The 17805-nt window shown below is 47.1% G+C and overlaps 1 protein-coding gene across 3 annotated transcripts in view; it reads left to right on the top strand.

Annotated features, from left to right (window-relative positions):
- The window catches only part of Lrrc8d (leucine rich repeat containing 8 VRAC subunit D), a 106750-nt gene that overhangs the window by 24860 nt on the left and 64085 nt on the right, over window positions 1-17805 (top strand). For all 3 annotated transcript variants that reach the window (XM_057772690.1, XM_057772691.1, XM_057772692.1), the window contains one exon: window positions 50-198. The gene's annotated coding sequence lies outside the window, so the exon portion shown is untranslated. The remainder of the gene's footprint in view (window positions 1-49; window positions 199-17805) is intronic.

The following is a 17805-nucleotide window of genomic DNA, read 5'->3' as shown; positions in this document are numbered from 1 at the left end:
GCTCCGCGCCCCCCTCGGCCAACACACTCTCTCGCTCTTTTTGAAACAGGAAGTGCACTGCTGACTGTAACGTGCTGCCGGCTCCCAGGATGGAGGAGTGAAGTCTCGCGTCGCAGCGGTTCCAGTCCCCGGAGCCCGCCCGCCAGCAGCCGAGTCCTCGAGAGCACCCTGAGGGAGCAGGGTGGCCACCTGGTCCAGGTGCGCGGGCCGGGGCGGGAAGGCAAGGGGTCGTCGCTCTCAGGGACTTTCTCGATCGCCTGTCCCTGCCACTATGTCTTCCTCCAGGAGTCCCTACCACTTTGTCGCCACCGCCCAGGTGTATGAGACAGGGCTGGAAGGGGGGCAGCGCGGTTTGGGGACCTCTGGATGCTCCCCTAGATTGGCGCTCTCCAGGCTGGGCTGGCTCCTGGGCTGCCCTGCGACTGTCTGGGCGGCCTCCTGAAGTCCCCAGCTGCCCTCACTACCCTCTCCAGCTGCTGCCCTGAGCAGCTGCTCTTTGTTCCTCTCTCGCTGGCCTGAGGTTGTCTAAATACCGTTCTGGGAAGCTTGGGACTGTTGGGTGTCGCTGAAGTTGGTGTGAGGGAGAAAGTGGAGAAGGAAGGAGGAAGCTGATGGCTCTGAGTGAGGAGGAGTAAGGGAAGCTTGACAGCTAGGCTGGGAACCAACCGAGGAGGTGGGTTGCTTGTGGAACCAGGCCATCACAAATTGAGGGAGGGAATTGGTAGTGCAGACACACACGCCAGAGAAGTAGGGACCACAAGTGAGCGACAGCAGTTCTGAGGTGTTTAGTCTGGTGTCTGGCTCCTTACCTCTGCTGTGGTTTCACTCTGGAAACATGGAGCTTTATAAATATGAGCCAGACACTCTTAATTTATTAAATTCCAGTTGTCACCAAGCTAAAATAGAGATTGATTTTTCTTACAGTCACGAGGCCAATAGAATTCCCTAACCATGCCTTGTTTGGTTCCAGATGTTAGCAAAAGGAGAGTAAAATGCCTGGGAACAGGTGGGTTTATACTATAGACTTCACACCTTCATTTCTGAAGATGCTCTTCCCTCTGTGGACTTAGTTTGGCTTCTCCCTCACTGAAGGAGACAGCCTGGCATTACTTGATGGCACCTGTTTCTCCCTGGGAAATGGCTGTGTTGAGAATGGTCACTAGGGAGCCACCTTGGCTGAGAAGGGCTGATGGGGTGGTTATTAGGACAGGTTCAGTGTGTGAGCAGCAGAGAAGACAGTCTCAACCTCTTACTTGTTTTGGAGGCTGCAGTTTGAACAGATGACGGGAGGGAAGTGAGACTCGGCCAAAAGGAGGACCTTTTTCTGTGCATACTTTGGTCCTTCATCTTTGGGGGCAAGAAGGCTTTCTCAAGAGGCAAGCTGATGACTGAATTCAGATCTATGCCACTCAGAGCACAATCTTACCATGTAGTCTTGAGTGGCCAGGAGCTCAGAGATTTCCTGGCCTCTATCCCCCAAATGCTGGAATCAAAGACTTGTAACTTCACACACTCCCAGTCTAATTATATCATTCTAATCCTGAAGATGTTACATCAAAATATATTTTTGCATAATTAATTTTGCTTTAAGAGAAGCTCTCAGATATGCCAATAAGTTTGTGCCCACCTTCTTTTTCATATCAACAGTTTGGAGACAATTTCAATGATAATATCTCCGTATTTCAATGATTCTTCAGATTAAACATTTTTATCCTATTTATTTTGTGTGACTCACATAGGGCACAGCACACATGTGGAAGTCTGAGGACAAGTGGTAGGAGTCATGTCTCTCCTTCCGTGTGGGTCCCCGGGGATCAGTTCAGATCATCAGACTTGGTGGCAAGCACCTTTATCTGCTGGGCCACTTGGCCAGTCCCAGAACATGAATGTCTTTAAAGATAGGTGTTTTGAGCACCTTAAAAATGTTGGCAGTTGGTATAATACAGCAACAGTAACCAAAATATTTTTTTATGGCCCGAGCAGTTAATTTCCTCCTTGCTGCCTTGACTTGGGTTTGAATTGAATTGTATGTTATCTGTATTTATGCCTCTTATTCCAGATACACCGTAAGGATAAAAGCAAACCATTCAAGCCCCTCCCTCTTCCCTTTCTCTTCCTTTTCTCCTGCTGAGGATTGAACTCAGGACCTTGTGTGCACTAAGCAAACAGCCTTCCATGCAGCTATACTTGATTTCACAAAAAATATTTCTGAAGGATGCACATGGCGGTTATTTTTCATATTTTTTATTCAAGTGTATGTGCTGCCCTCAGGTTTATTAATTGCTTGAGTACTGTGCTTGTGTCTGTTTGTCACTCTGCTTTAAGGTATGGTGAACTAGTTTGCTGACCCTCTGAACGGGGTATAGTCCCACCTCAGTGGAGTTGGGGTTTTTTGTTTTTGTTTTTAAGATTTATTTTATTTCATGCATATGGGAATTTTGCCTGCATGTATGTATGTAAGTGTGTATGTATGTATACCATGTGTGTGCCAGGTGCCTGTGGAGGTCAGAAGAAGGCCTCAAATCCCTTGGAACTGAACTTAGAGACAGTTGTGAGTCACCATGTGACTGCTGGGAGTTGAACCTGGGTCCTTTGGAAGAGCAGCAGTGCTTTTAACTCCTGAGCCGTCTCTCCAGTGCCCCTCAGTAGAGTTTAAACTCAGAAGTAATACAGCCTTTTAGGTGTTCTTGTCTGTTTGCAGGGCTACTTTCTGTATCTTACCTGTAATCAGTTGGTTCTGGCAACTGCAAGGTGAAACAGTCCGTGATTGGACAGAAAACTAAAGTCCACAAGAAGCAACTGTGTTAGCCAGCAGAGATGCTGGGTCAGATGGGGCCGTGTTAGCCAATGGAGATGCTGAGTCAGATGGGGCCAATGGAGATGCTAGGTCTTAGACAGGGGCCGTATTAGCCAACAGAGATGCTGGGTCTTAGATGGAGTCATGTTAGTCAACGGAGATGTGGGAGCCTTAGACGGGACCATGTTAGCTAATGGGGATTCTGGGTCTTAGACTGGGGTCTTAGATTTTTGACCCTCTGGTAGTCTGGAAAGCTGCTGCCTCAGGAAGAGAGAGCGGTGCTAAGTTAGGTGGGCCTTTGTCAGTCCACAAAAGAAGCCTGCACCCAGGATCAGATGTCCCCAGTTCTAGTCTTTTTTTAATTCTGTTTAGACTTGGCGTACAGCTTGAGGCATTGCCTCTTCTGTGTCTACCAATTTACATGAACGTATTTATGTTCTCTAAACTTTATATGGTGTGTCTTAATCTGCAGCGTCTCATTTCAGCTGTCAGTGAGCATGTACCATCGGGGAGTTAGACCAACACTCTGCAAGCTTTCAGTATTAAAAAGAACCCTCTCTGCCTTGTGTCTCCGGAAGTAAGTCAGTTCATACCTGATGTGTGGTTCTGCCTGTAGCCTTTAGCCATGACACATTCCCCGACTCTCCTACGTGCTGAGAAGTTCACATTGTACTTATCGAACTTTACATTAAGACATGAGATATTTTTGTAATAGTTCCTAGATAGAGACTGGGTATCTAGCTTTGTTGATCAGTGCTTGTATACCATGCAAGACGCCCTGTGTTTGATTCCTTGCTCAGTGTAGATTGCGTGTGGTGTTGCACACCTATAATTCCAGCATTGAGGAGGGAGAAACTGCCTAAGCTACCTAGTGAGTTTGAGGCCGACTTGGGATGCATGAAAACTTTTGTTCAAAAGCAAAGGTTCCTATGCAGAAATAATTTTATTTTATTATCTTTGCACTACTTAAGTTTGAGGCTTTGCTTAACGAGAGTTTTATGTCATATTTAGAAAGATACTAATTGAAATTTGTGGTGCATTTTCTTTGGGAAATGAAACAAAGCGCTGTCTTCTCTTTAGTTATCAGTGTCTTCAGTGGTCTAACATCCTGACTGTACTGCTTTGTTAAAACATGAGGGGAAGATGGGACAGGGAAATGGAGGAAAAGTGAGGTGCTTGTTTTTGTTTCTTTAAGGGAAAAATGAATTGATATATCCAGGTTTTCTTAAATGCCAGGCCCTGCCATTTCTGTCTGTGCTGAGGACTTGCTTGAGAAGTGGGTTTGTCTCTTCCAGCAGAGAGGCCAAGAGTGAAGGGAAACTTACTGGCTTTGATGTTAAATGCCAAGGAGAAGTTGGGGATCAAGAGCAAATTTGCAGTGGAGATCAACACAAGCTAAGGTTTTTGTTGTTTCAAAACCCTCTTACTTTTCTTCACGTGGGTTATAAAGTTATGGCACTAGGTTTCGATCCTAATACATGAACTGGCTTTGTGGGAGCCTAGCCTGTTTGGATGCTCACCTTCCTGGACCTAAATAGAAGTGGTAGGACCTTGGTCTTCCCGCAGGGCAGGGAATTTGGACTGCTCTTCAGTATCGAGAGGGAGGGGGAATGGAGTGGGGGAGGAGAGGAGGAGTGGGGATAGGGGGAGAGAAGTGGGGGGAGGGGGAAATATGTGGGAGGAGGGGGAGGGAAATGGGAAACGGGGAGGAGGTGGAAATTTTAATTAAAAAAGAATAAAATAAAATTAAATTAAAAAAATACAAAAAAAAATTAAAGTAAACATCATTGTCTTGGTTGGGAATTGTAGAGCGTTGGCTCACAGCTCTCCCAGAAATTAGGGTGCTTTAGTTTACTAACGGATCTCAGAGGTCTTGACTTATTTAGGGTTTTATTTTTGTCATCTCTGGTGAGAAAACTACTTACTATTGCTCAACTAGGTATCGAGTAATGACTGTAGAATCTCTGTGCCTAGGAAATAGTAGGTACTTCTGCACATGAGGCAGGGATTCACGGTACAGGATTCCCCCAGGATGTTAAACCAATTCAGGGCCAAAGGAAAACTAGGCTAATGGTGAAGAGGTGGCCAACGTCCTTAGTACGTTTCCTCTCAAACTGTAAGGATTTCTGGGTGTGATTTTTCTCTCTTTGCCATTCATTAGAATGGTGATGGTGCAAAGCCCTGACTTCAGGTTTAATCTTGTTTCCAGGTTGTTTCTCATGATTATAGACAAAAGTTTCTATCCTGCCTGGTCCTGCAGCCATTCAATCCCCCCCAAACACACAGAAGCTTATATTAATAATAAACTGTTTGGTCTGTTAGCTCAGGCTTATTAACTAGCTCTTACAGTTTAAATTAACCCATAATTCTTATCTATGTAGCTTGGTACCTTTCCCCAGTGAGGCATTCTCATCTTGCTTCTGGCTGGCGACTGCATCTCTACCTTTCCTCTTTTTAGAATCTGTAGTTGCCCTACCTATACTTCCTGTCTAGCTACTGGTCAAGCAGTGGTTTATTAAACTAACACGAGTGATAAATCTTTACAGTGTACAAGAGCATTATTCCACAGCATATGGTCAATTTTGAAATCCTTATAGTTGATTTCTTCTTATCACCACCCCCCCCCCATCCATTCCTTGCTTTTGTCAGGACTCGGACACCAACTGCAACATCACTGCTGTGTGCTGTCTTACCTGCGGCCGCCGCACACCAGCCTTGTACTCAGTTCCCACAGCCGTGAGTGTCTCAGCTTTCGTCTCTGCGCTGTGGTGTGAAGCCTGTGGAAAGGGTCCTCTTATTTATTTGTTGTCCGTCATGGGGGAAAGTGTAGACGTTCATATTGAATCAGTCTCTCTGGCTGTTAGGACAATCCTGCCAGTGTTCTGCTTAATATGGGTTACGTGGGTCAGTGAAGTCTACTAGGCTTAGTACATAAAGTTCTTTATCTAGTTGATAAAGAAAAAAAAATGTCTTAGACCGGGCATGGAGGTGCATGATTTGCAGGGCCAGGAGAGTAGGAGTGTGGAGGTAGCCTGGACTACACAGGGGACCTTGTTTTGTGTGTATGTCTGTCCCCTATTTATTTACCGTCTCATATCCTTTCCAGATACTTGTCGATGATATGTGGGTCTCCTGGTACCCTGTTTATGAAAAGAAACAGAGGTAGGCATAGACTGAGACTTATATAGACAGAGCCCGGCCTATTCCACATCTGTGCAGGCCCCAGTCTTAAACAGCCCCCTCCCTGCCTCCTGCGTTCTCCCTCCCCTCACCCCTACCTATAGAAAGCAGTACTCATGGTATGTCTAGTCCTCCCACCTGCCTTTCCAGTGAAGCTGAAATTCAAACCTTGGTGAGTGTGCAGTTGTTCAGAAGAGAGTTGTGAGGGAGCCAACATTTTTGGAAATTGTTTTGATTTTCATAGATGTGTTTCCCTTTGCTCTAAGGAGTCAGGGTGTGTAGAGTTATTTGTTTTGTGTATGTGTGTGTCTGGGTGAGTGTGCGTCACTTGTGCATGTGCCCGCGGAGGCCTCTAGACAGCAGTGGATGCCCTGGAGCTGGAGTGACAGGTGATTGTGAGCCACCCTGCGGGTGCTGCTTGTCAGTGCCCAGCCGTTTGTCCAGCTGGGTGAGTTTTTGATACAGTTACGTGCAAGACGCATTATTGGATTACAGCACACACTTGTGCAAATATTAAGTCTGGTGTACATGTAAAGTTTTTATCTCCATCAATGCCCTGTAATCATTTTTTTGTTGTTTTTCAGGGAAGTGGTCTCATTGACTACACCAGTCTGGCCTTGGACTTGTGGGGATCCATCTGTCTCTGCCTCCTGGGTGCTGAGATCAAAGCGTGCACCTCTGCACCTGACGTTTCATAACGTCCTTAGGCCTTCTTTAAGGTTTTCATACAAGAATGTCTGCTGAGCATTTTCTCCTCTCCACCATCCTCGCCATTCCTGCCCCTCCCCGATAGTACCATTTGTCCTTCTAGATGGGCCCACGTCTTTTTCCGTGTCATAAACATACAAGTGATTTCATGTCTCTCTATAAAATCTAAGAACCATAACGACTTGTTTTACTAACAGATTTCCGTGGTTGCTAACTGGCTTTAATTGGGCCTCATAGTTTAATTTTGCCTTTCTGTGATCGTTGTTGAAGTTGAGATGTCTTCATTAATTAACTGTACTTTCCCTGAGCATCTTTTTATGTCTTTGGCATCTCTGGTGTGTGTGTGTGTGTCTGTGTGTCTGTGTGAGAGAGTCTTCCCTTTCCTTGAAAGAATTTTTATACAGTATCTGATATGTTCTATGAATTAATTTTGTGTTGCTCTTTGAAAATATTTTATTGAGTTTAATAATTTGTGTTTTATCTGTGGCTAGGCATGTGTATACTTTCTAGATACTTTCTAGAATGTATCTGCTTAATGCACATGCGCGCACGCACACACACACAGGCTCATAGTCCTGTGGTAGTATTGCACGCCTTTAAGTCCAGCACTTTAGGGGGCAGAGGCAGGTGGATCTGAGTTTGAGACCAACCTGGTCTACAGAGTGGGTTCCAGGACAGCCAGGGCTACACAGAGAAACACCCTGTCTCATAGAAAGGGAGTGGGACAACAGAGGCTCACTTAGCTCACGTTAGCTTCAAACTTCAAACGTAGCTGAGCTTGTCCTTGAGCTCTGGTCCTCCTGCTCACACCCTGGAGCGCTAGGATTACAGGTGGGTTCTACCTGGCCCAGTTTATCTTGAACCCACTTTTTGTTTTGTTTTTGGGTTTTCTGAGACAGGGTTTCTCGGTAGCTTTGGAGCCTGTCCTGGAACTAGCTCTATGGACCAGGCTGGTCTCAAACTCACAGAGATCTGCCTGTCTCTGACTCCCAGGTTTGGAACCCATTTTTATTTTGAGGGTCATATTTTAAGTAATTTCCCTCCACTTTCCATTATCATCTAATCTACTCTACCCTTCTGGTACTATGGCCACTGTGGAACTCTGTCCACTGGGCATATTTGTTCTTAGGCTTTCAATACACTGCTTCATTGTACATAACTTAGTCTTGTTAGCATAATTGACATATTAATGTACCTTAAGAAGTTCACACGTGGTTTAAATTTGTTGTTTTAGATTTTTGTGATACTGGGGAATGATGTGGGTGTCTTAGATCTCTGGAAGTTGCTTACACTTCCTGTTTACTTAGGTAATATTATATCCTTCTGGGGTCTTTGAAGAGTTAAAGACAGATAGTTATAATTACAGTTTTCCTTAGTTATGATAAAAGATAAATTAGATAAAAAACTTTAGACTCACAGAAAATATTGTAACTAATTCTTGCTTTATACTTGTTTTGTTTATGTAATTTTATTATGTTAAAACCTCCCTTTTTAATTAGACAGAAAAGGGCAGATGATGTGGAATGTCCTTTTGTTTATGTGTGACTTTCATTGGTTAATGAATAAAGCTGCTTTGGCCTGTGACATGGCAAAATATAGTCAGGCTGAAAGGGAAATAGAAGGAGTAGGTGGAGTCAGAGACGCCATGGAGCTGCCAAAGGAGGCAGATGCCATGCAACAGCTCAAAGAGCAAGAGGTAACAAACCATGAGCCTCATGATAAAATATAAATGAATAAAAATGGGCTAACTTAAAATATAAGACCTAGCTAAAAATACACCTGAGTTGTTGGCCAAACAATGTTGTAATTCATCTAGTTTCTGTGTGATCATTTGGGTCTGGGCAGCCAGGAAACGAATAGCAGTCTCTGACTACAGTAGAACAAACCGAGGACTCTCCAGTGACCTCAGGCCTCCTGTCTTTGAACTACGCTCACCCCTCAGACTGTTTTAAAGCAGTCTTCTTGCTTTGGTGTGTCTCCCCTTTTATTTTACTTGCCTGTTTTGTTTGTGACAGGCTCTACTGTATCCCCAGCTGGCCTCCAGCTTGAAACCAACGCTAAATTTGGACTTTTAATTCTCCTGTCCCCACCTTCTGAGTGCTGGGATTACAGACATGTTCCACCATGCCTGGCCCATGCCGTTTCAGGATCAAACCCAGGGCTTTGTTCATGCTAGGCAGACACTGTACCAGTTAAGTGGTAGCCATGGCTGGTGTCTTCATTCTTCACACACGCAAATTCATTCTCCAGGTGATACAGACCATTCTGTCATGTGATGGCAACTCAACTTTCACCATCACCTCTGATGACCTTGCTTGCTTGTTGCCAGCCGTGGCTTTCTTTCATGCCGGTCCCCGTTGCCGGGCTGTGTTGTCTCACTCAAGAGTCTTCTCTTTCTTCTTCAGTGCTGTGCGCGAGCTTGTGTAGCTTGGGTGGTTTTGAATGTTTTATGAGGTACGATGTGGTGATCCTTGGGTGCATACCTTTGAAGGCCTGTTAATTATAGATGTCTCTTTATTACTGGGAAAGCAGCGTCAGCGGCAGCTTGGTTTGCTCCAAGTTTCCCCTGCTCCAGTGTGCTCTCTTTTCACGTCTCCAGGTTACATCACACCGAATGCTACATTGTTGCGTTTAATAAGTAAGCTTTCTCATTCAAGACAGAGTATAATGTACATTGCTTGGATTATTATAAATATTATAGTAATTATTATAAATAATTTTGAGATCACTAAATCAATAACTTTGGTCTTGTTGAATATTGCATGTAGGGTTCTATAAGCCAGAGATGGCACTGTCCTTTCCCATCTGCCCTGGGGTTTATGAATTATATTTTTATTCATTTGTTTGTTTAAGTCTGGGTTTCACTGTGTAGCTCTGGCTGTCCTGGAACTCGCTCTGTAGACCAGATTTGCCTCAAACTCACGGAGATGCGCCTTCCTTTGCCTCCCGAGTGCTGGGATGAAAGGCGTGCGCCACAATACCTGGCCTTAGTTGTTTTCTTTTGAAACAAGGTCTCATGCAGCCCAGGCTGTTTCAAACTTGTGATATATCTGAAGATGACTTCTGGTTATTACGTTTTCATTTCTCAAGGGATGGGACTAAAGGTGTGTGCCGTCAAGCCCAGTTAATTCTGTAGGGTTTGAATACAGGGTTTCAGGGCATTTACCAATTGAGCTACACCCCAACCCTGTGTCTCTTGTTCTTAAGGTGATATCAGGAAGTTTCAGTTAAGAGAGATTTTCAGTTTTTATTTAATTACTGACAGTGACTAAGCTTGTATGAAGTCTGATAAAATTATAACAGTGAATGTTCTGACTCCAGAACCTGCTTAGATGATGAAACAATCCCCCTGTTGGAACTGTTCTCCCTGCTGATATGTTTAAGCAGGATGGATTATCTATTTGGCCGAGTGACTACAATGGCCCTCAGCACTGACAGCCGACTTCATCACCATCAGTGTATCCCATATCGTCTTCAGATTTTCTGTGTTCCCTCCTCAGCCATCAGACCTACCTTTCCTGCTAACCCCCCTTGCTCATTATACTAATAGAACTGACATCTAATACTTCACCAGTCTGCAGATATTTGTCAGGTTCCAACTATTAAATCTCAGTGCCCCTCTACCGTCTTCTTAGCTCTTGTTTACCTGACATTGTGTTAAGTTCGGAGGATACAGCAGAGAATTGAAAAGTGCCCGAACTCAGAAGACAGCACACAAACCGCTGTCTAGAGTTAGGTCCCAAAATAGACACGTGCACCACGGACCAGACTTAGACTTTAACACACACACATGACTAGAATGCACAGGTGACAGAACAGTACACCGTGACAGGTGACAGCACAGGACACACTGACAGGTGATAGCACAGGACACCGTGACAGGTGACAGCACAGGACACCGTGACGGATGACAGCACAGGACACACTGACAGGTGACAGAACAGGACACACTGACAGGTGACAGACAGCACAGGACACCATGACGGATGACAGCACAGGACACCATGACAGGTGACAGCACAGGACACCGTGACGGATGACAGCACAGGACACCATGACAGGTGACAGCACAGGACACCGTGACAGGTGACAGCACAGGACACACTGACAGGTGACAGAACAGGACACACTGACAAGTGAGCCAGGACACCATGACGGATGACAGCACAGGACACTGACAGGTGACAGCACAGGACACCGTGACAGATGACAGCATAGGACACCGTGACAGGTGACAGAACAGGACACCGTGACAGGTGACAGCACAGGACACCGTGACAGGTGACAGAACAGGACACAGTGACAGGTGACAGAACAGGACACCATGATGGATGACAGCACAGGACACTGACAGGTGACAGCACAGGACATCGTGACAGAACAGGACACACTGACAGGTGACAGCACAGGATACCGTGATGGATGACAGCACAGGACACTGACAGGTGACAGCACAAGACACCGTGACAGGTGACAGCACAGGACACCGTGACAGGTGACAGCACAGGATACTGTGACAGGTAAAAGCACAGGACACCGTGACGGATGACAGCACAGGACACCATGACGGGTGACAGCACAGGACACACTGACGGGTGACAGCACAGGACACTGACAGGTGACAGCACAAGACACCGTGACAGGTGACAGCACAGGACACCGTGACAGGTGACAGCACAGGATACTGTGACAGGTAAAAGCACAGGACACCATGACGGGTGACAGCACAGGACACACTGACGGGTGACAGAACAGGACACCGTGACAAGTGACAGAACAGGACACACTGACAGGTGACAGCACAGGACACCGTGACGGATGACAGCATAGGACACACTGACAGGTGACAGAACAGGACACACTGACAGGTGACAGCACAGGACACCGTGACAGGTGACAGCACAGGACACTGACAGGTGACAGCACAGGACATCGTGACAGAACAGGACACACTGACAGGTGACAGCACAGGATACCGTGATGGATGACAGCACAGGACACTGACAGGTGACAGCACAAGACACCGTGACAGGTGACAGCACAGGACACCGTGACAGGTGACAGCACAGGATACTGTGACAGGTAAAAGCACAGGACACCGTGACGGATGACAGCACAGGACACCATGACGGGTGACAGCACAGGACACACTGACGGGTGACAGAACAGGACACACTGACAGGTGACAGCGCAGGACACCGTGACGGATGACAGCACAGGACACCATGACAGGTGACAGAACAGGACACACTGACAGGTGACAGCACAGGACACACTGACGGATGACAGCATAGGACACCGTGACAGGTGACAGCACAGGACACACTGACAGGTGACAGCACAGGACACACTGACAGGTGACAGCACAGGACACCGTGACAGGTGACAGCACAGGACACACTGACAGGTGACAGAACAGGACACGCTGACAGGTAAAAGCACAGGACACCGTGACGGATGACAGCACAGGACACCATGACGGGTGACAGCACAGGACACACTGACGGGTGACAGAACAGGACACACTGACAGGTGACAGCGCAGGACACCGTGACGGATGACAGCATAGGACACCGTGACAGGTGACAGAACAGGACACACTGACAGGTGACAGCACAGGACACCGTGACGGATGACAGCATAGGACACCGTGACAGGTGACAGAACAGGACACACTGACAGGTGACAGCACAGGACACCGTGACGGATGACAGCATAGGACACCGTGACAGGTGACAGAACAGGACACACTGACAGGTGACAGCACAGGACACCGTGACAGGTGACAGCACAGGACACACTGACAGGTGACAGAACAGGACACACTGACAGGTGACAGCACAGGATACAAACTGATTTTGTGCTTTCCTATTCGTGAGGAGAAGAGCCCTAACGGAGGTGATTCGGTGTTTAGTATGAGCATTAGTCACCAAGCTGAGCGGGACAGAGCCATCCAGATGGAGCCATGGTTTAGAGATAGAAAACCCAGTGTGACAGTGATGCAGAGCACAGTGATTGGGATGAGCCGGGATGCAGAGCAGGGGTGGATGCGTATTCATTGTCCTCGTTCAGTGCACACCCGGGGCCCTCCATGCCGGTCTGAAAGTGTGGGCTTTATCTGAACAGCACTGTAGGGTCTCAGACCTTAAGTAAAGTCCATGGTGCTGCTGTAGTCCATGGGGACCCAGCAGAGATGGTGCAGTCTTCAGCTGAAGTTACAGGAGGACAGAAAGACCGGAGAAATAGTTAGGAGGAAGAAGGGGTTTCTGGTTAGGTAGAAAAATGGAAGAGAAGGAAGGAAGGAGAAGGGCAAATAGAGTTTTCTGTTTGGGAACTGTCCCGAGCTGTCATTAGTAAGGACGGAAAACCAAAGAGCAGGTTTGGAGAGAATGGTGATCTTGTTTAAAAACCTTTTTTTACGCTTGTTTATTGAGTTGGTGGGAGGTAGGGGTCTCATGTTTCACAGTGTTTATGTGGAGGTCAAGGGACAGCTTGCCGATGTCAGTTCTCTCCCATCTTCTGTGTTCCAGGGGCCCCAAACTCAGGCTATCTGACTTGGCCTTACCCATGGAGTCATCTTCCTGATCCCATCAACTTGTCTGAAGTGGAGCTGGGGTGTCTGTAGGTCATTGTAGTAAGAAGGCCGCTTGTTTGTGTCCCGGCTACCCAGACTCCCAAAATAACCACACAGAAACCGTAGTAATTAAATCACTGCTTGGCCGATTACTTAAGTGTATTGCTAGCTAGCTCTTACATCTAGAATTAACCCATCTATTTTTCATTTTACCACAAGGCTCGTGGCCCATCGGCAAGGTTTCAGCATGTCTGCCTCTGGCAGTGGCTCCATGGCTTCTCCTTACTCTGCCTCCCTTCTCCCAGCATTCAGTTTAGTTTTTCCCCCGCCTAGCTCTATTCTTTTGCCTTATCACAGGCCAAGACAGTTTCTTTATTAACCAGTGGTATTCACAGCATATGGAGGGAAATCCCATATCAGGTCATTGAGAGGTGTGGGCCCCAGGAGGAATGTGGAGACAGAGCCAGGTACACAGGGCTGGAAGGATTAGTATAGCTACCAACATAATTGACGTCCTCCAGGCATGGCGGAAGGATCAAAGACTGAGTGAGCCAGCACTTAGTCATGTAATCCTCACAATAACCTCCGTGGAAGAATTACTTATCGTCCTGTTCGAACATGGTGTCTGAAGCCCCGTAAGGAGCCAGGTCACCCAGGTTGTGAACGGGGAGCAGCTACCGGATCGTCAGGGGACATGGGGACAGTGTTAGTGAAGGGAACAGAGGTGGCTAGACTTGGTCAGGTACTTAGTTGGTAGTTAGAAGAGTGACATGTGGTGTTAGCTCGGGTGAGGACACTCGGAGATGAGGAGCAGGGCCAGGAGAGCGGACGTTGATTGTGTGTGCACGTTGATTGTGTGTGCATCCTTGTTTGTGGAGCACGTGATGATGGCTGACACTTTTTTGAGGCAGGAGCTCACTATGTAGTGTAGCACGACTAATAAAAACCCTGAGACAGATTTTGGGGTTCAGGCTGAAGATCAGAGAAGCAAAGCAGCCAGCCACTAGAGAGTTCTTACCTCTATGAAAGTCTTGAGACTGAAAGAGAGCGAGTTCCTGTCTCATCTCGCCTTATAGTCTTCTCTAGTGCTGGGATTAAAGGCATGCATCACCACCGCCCGGCCTCTATGGCTAACTAGTGTGGGGGCTGGGATTAAAGGTGTGTGCCAGCGCTGCCTGGTCTGTATGGCTGAGTATGGCTGATTTCCTCTGACCTCCAGGCAAGCTTTATTTATTAAAACACAAATGATATACCGCTATAATGTAGACGAGGCTGAGTGTAACCCACTGAGATGCGCTTGTCTCTGCTTCCTGAGGGCTGGGATTTAAAGGCGTGGGTGGTTAACATTTATGGTTGATTGGTTGATTGAGCAACGTGATTAAGGGTAGGAGAGGGAGTCGTTTACAGAAACGGGGCGGGTTCAGTGGCATGCACATGCATGAGGAGGGGGTTGTCCTACAAGGAAGTCTGAATTGCCTTGCTCTTGAGCCAAGACAAGGGCTCCTGTGAATGTAGGTGGGTCTGCAGGGGGCGGGGGAAAGGAAGCTGGGAAATCTCCCGTGGCTGGGAAATTAGCAAGGTGTTAGATGACGCCTTCCAGGGGCCTTGAGACATCCAAGAGTTGTCTCAGGAGAAGGAACTCCTGGGTCAGGGAGGACCAAGAGGTGTCCATTTGTTTATTATGTGTGTGTGGTGGTGGACCTGCGGAGGTCAGGGAGCAGCTGCAGGGAGCCAGTTCTCCCATCCTCCACGTGTCTCCAGTTGAGGTCTTCAGGCTTGGTGGTCATTGCCTCTACCCACTGGGCCACCTTGGTCAGCTCTGTCATTAGAAGGGGACTGTCACAGTCCTGTTTGTTTTCCTGGTGCTAGGACTTAGAGCACTGTGGCCTTGCCTGAGGGGTGGGTTTAGTGATTGGAGGAAGCTACTGGGTTTCCAGGTGTGGAAGAAAGGAGGAAGAAGATGGGGAGCCAAAGACAGAATGTTGAGGAGTTTGAGTGCTGGTTGTGGGGAAATTGCTCTCCTCGTGAGGCTTCAGCTTCCCTGTGTGTAGTGGAGGAAGTTAAATCTGTCTTCTCATCTGGAGCTCTCAGGACTCCAGGGAGGCTTGTGCACCACCATTAGGAAACAGCTAATAGATCAGAGTGAGACCAGCCACTGCTCATAGTAGCTCCTAGGCCTGTGTCTTTCAGGTTGGCTGTGGGATACTTTGTTTCTGGGGGAGAGGTCATGGCCAGGAGAGGAGACAGACAGGAGGGCGAGGTTGGGAATGTTGTGTGTTCCTCTTGTGTGACAGGGCTCATTCTGCAGCCACCCTTTAAGAATGGTGCTCACCCCCTAGAGCGGAGGTGTGGCTGTGAAGATTATTGTAATAACTTAACACGTTACGGAGGTGGTAGGGCTCTTTTTACAATTAAGCCTCTAATCTTTAGGCTCTTAGAGATCCCAGAAACCTGGGCGCTTCCTTCCCCCGCATGAAGCCACCGTTAAACAACTCGGTGCTTGGAAACTTCTTCACAGGAAGACATGGGGTGGAGCAACGGAGGGAAGCTTTTACAGAATTTATTCTCTTACGGCTGAGAATACTACTGTTCTGTCTCTACTCCGGTTACCTAGTTTCTGAAGCTCTTGTTTCCCCCCCATGCTTCCCCATACTGAAGAATATTAGATATTCTTCAAAGTGAGGTATAGTTTGAAAAACGAAACCATTCTTGAGCTTAAACCGTCGTCTATAACTGTGCTCTCCCGTTTCCTGAGAAACAACAGGAAGGATACACTTTCTCTAAATAAACTGAGTAGCCTGAGTCTGAACTCAGGGCAGTGGTGATCAAAGATTCCAGCATGGTCACCCAGTGGGAGGTTCGCAGTCATTCCTATAACCTCAGAAAGTCAAGTCTAATACTAGTGTTGTTTATATGAGTATGAGAATATATGCATAGTTTGGAAGCATGCCTTGAGTGTGCTTGGGATGGTCTTGGCGTCAAGGCTGTCTCCTAAGATGTAAGTTGATTAGTGTGGCGAATGTCAGCGGGGAAATAGCCATCACACGTACATGGTGGTGGCGTGAATAAGAGTGGTCCCCATGGACTCACTGAACGTACATCACACGTACACGGTGGTGACTTGAATAAGAGTGGTCCCCATGGACTCACTGAACGTACATCACACGTACATGGTGGTGGCGTGAATAAGAGTGGTCCCCATGGACTCACTGAATGTATATCACATGTACACGGTGGTGGCTTGAATAAGAGTGGTCCTTGAATAAGAGTGGTCCCCACGGACTCATTGATTGCTTGGTCATCTGCTCGTGGAAATCTTTGATAGGATTAGAAGAATTGGGGGTGTGGCCTTGTTGGAGAAGTATGTCCCTAGAGGTGAGCTTTGAGGTTTCAAAAGCCCATGCTAGGCACAGTCCCTCCTTCTCTCCTTCCCACCCCTCCTCCCTTCCTCCCCCCTCCCTCTTTCCTTTCCTTTCTTTCCTCTCTCCTGTCTGTCTTTCTTATGGATCAAAATGCAGCTGTCAGTGGTCTTAAGCGCCTTGCCTGCTCCCATGCTCTCTGCTGTGATGGTGATGGACTCTGGAAGGATAAGCAAGCCCCTAATTAAATGCTTGTTTGCCTGCCTGCCTTCCTTCCTCATCTATAATGAGGTCCGATGCCCTCTTCTGGTCTGCAGATATGTGTAGATAGAGCACTCATGCATAAACTAAATAAATGAAGTAAAAAAGTGTTTAGTGCTTGCCTTAGAGTTTATGGCTGACCCCCGCCCACAACCTCACTTTTACTATCATTGTTATTAGTGGCATGCCCAGCTTTAGGATTGACCTGACTGGGGCGAGGGAAATGAAGAAATAACGGGCTCATTGTAGAGAAAAGCTGGGATCCGATGGGCCACGCATTCTGATGGAAGCACACCAGCAGCCTGGAAACTCAACAGTTTTATTAAATAAGATGACAGAGGATTGGGTTAGCTCATCTCAGCAGGGTCTCTGTGGGGAACCATCTTGAGGAAGCTGTGATTGATGTATTCTGCAGGCACTGTCAGCATCCATGGTTGGACCAAGGTCTTGCAATTCTGCAATCCCTGACTGAGGGAAGATTGTGTTCCCATAGGTGAGGCTTTAGGGTCTTTGAAACGGCCATACCCATGTGTGAATGTTGATTCTTACAGGGGTGCACTCATTGTGGGTGTGTGTCTGCGCACATATGCACACGAATGTGCATCACTCATGGATGTCATGGTGCATGAATGGGGTCAGGGGTTAATCCTGTGGAGTCATTTCTCCTCCCACACCTCCACACAGGTTCTGGGAATCAAACTCGGGTCATCAGGCTATACGAGTCTGTTCCCCAATGGGTCATCTTGCTGGCCACCAGCGTCTGCTTTTTAAAGGGAAAGATGGTTATGCATATGTGAGATACATAGAATAAAATTAGGAAGGCCTGTCCATGGACACCTTAAGAGGAGCTGTCGCTCAGTGATGCTTATAGATGGATTTTAGAAAGATTTATTTGTAATTATCTGTGTATATCTGTGTGTGTGCAT

This window comes from Chionomys nivalis, chromosome 6 (genome assembly GCF_950005125.1).
Source record: "Chionomys nivalis chromosome 6, mChiNiv1.1, whole genome shotgun sequence".
Lineage (NCBI taxonomy): Eukaryota > Metazoa > Chordata > Mammalia > Rodentia > Cricetidae > Chionomys > Chionomys nivalis.
The sequence above is the reverse complement of the archived record's forward strand: the minus strand, read 5'-3'. Positions and strand labels throughout refer to the sequence as shown.